The sequence below is a fragment of the Pleurodeles waltl genome, chromosome 12 (assembly GCF_031143425.1).
Source record: "Pleurodeles waltl isolate 20211129_DDA chromosome 12, aPleWal1.hap1.20221129, whole genome shotgun sequence".
In the NCBI taxonomy this organism is placed as follows: Eukaryota; Metazoa; Chordata; class Amphibia; order Caudata; family Salamandridae; genus Pleurodeles; species Pleurodeles waltl.
Window position 1 is genome coordinate 243,267,827 of NC_090451.1, and position 1,549 is coordinate 243,269,375.

Here is a 1,549-nt window from a genome sequence, read left to right on the forward strand (position 1 = left end):
AGAGAAAAGCGAATGAAAGAGGGAGAGAATCGGAACACTTTAAGGAGGACTGTGTGGAATGCTTTGGGTGCGCGTGTCTGCTTGTGTCTTTCTGTGTGTGCACGTTCAAGAATATATAGTATTGTACAAAATGACAGCAAATAACAGTATGCCAGTAAGATAAATAGCATTGTGTTTCGCTTTCATTTCGTTTAACGAGTTAACTTGTTTTGTTTATTCAAACACATTTCTCATAGGCCTTGGCATGTGCTGCAACTGGAATATAAGTCTAAGTATCCTCATGTCTTGCTCTTAGCCCCGCCCCTAGCCCCACCCACCACACTACTACTATATGTTAATGAGTACCTGCACTTATTTTTACCCATTTAAAGCCCTGGATGTAGGTGTATGCATAAGTGTGCTTCAGATCAGTGGTTCCCAAACTGTGGTCTGGGGACCCCTGGGGGTCCGCGAAGCCTTCTCAGGGGATCCATGACTGCTTAGAAAATTAAAAAATATTAACAAATATTGACGAATTAGGTCCCCAGCTTCCAGTAATGACTCAGGCAGGGGTCCCAGGATTCCAACGATGATTCAGTGTGGGGTCGCTGGGTTCCCCTTATGTTAAAGTGGGGGTCCACAGAAATCAAAAGTTTGGGAACCACTGCCTTAGATGTTCCATGGTGACACTTTAGCATCTTCTGTTTATTCAAGGACGGTCTCCTCTCTACCTGCCAGGCAGTCCTGGCTCATTCAATATACTCTTTTACTTACATTGGGTTTATATTGTTTGCTGGGAACGTTGTGATCCTCTTCTCTTTGAGTGTTCCACTTCCCTGTTTTTGTAATATAATTGATCGGGTCTTGGCATGTTTTCTGCATTTGCTTGTAGCACTCTGTGTACTGCATGTCGGTTTGTGGGGATCATTATGCGCAGCAAGTATTTCTTCGTATTACAAACACTTTCTGTGTTTAGCTCTCTGACGCGGCTGCTACCTCCATTTGCGCTGCAGGTATTTCTTATTATTACAATTTCTGTCATTCTGTGTTAAGCTCTCTGATGCGGCTGACGCCTTCGTTTGTGCAGCAGGTATTTCTTCGTATTACAAACTCTTTTTGTGTTAAACTGTGATGCGGCTGACGCCTTCGTTTGTGCTGCAGGTTTTCTTCGTATCACAAACTCTTTCAGTGCTAAGCTCTCTGGCGCGGCTGGCGCCTCGGTTTGTACTGCAGGTTTTTCTTTGTATTACAGACACTTTCTGTGTTAGACTCTATGATGCGGCTGGCGCCCACGTTTGTGTTGCAGGTTTTTCTTTGTATTACAAACACTTTGTGCGTTAAACTCTATGATGCGGCTGACGCCCACATTTGTGCTGCAGGCATTTCTTAGTATTACAATTTCTGTCATTTTGTGTTAAACTTTGATGCGACTCACGCCTAGTTGCTACGAAAGTGCAAGTAACAACAATCTAGGTTTCACTGTGCGAAGTCTTAACGCCACAGCGAAACGTTTGGCGCTTCTTTCCATGCTCAGCTCAAAGAAGCTAATCGCGATAGTTGCCTCTTCCAG

General features: G+C 44.0%; 1 long non-coding RNA gene across 1 annotated transcript in view; it reads right to left on the minus strand.

The window, feature by feature from the left end:
• LOC138268063 (uncharacterized) overlaps nucleotides 1-1,549 on the minus strand; it is a 540,881-nt gene that overhangs the window by 534,685 nt on the left and 4,647 nt on the right. The gene's annotated exons all lie outside the window — the stretch shown is intronic.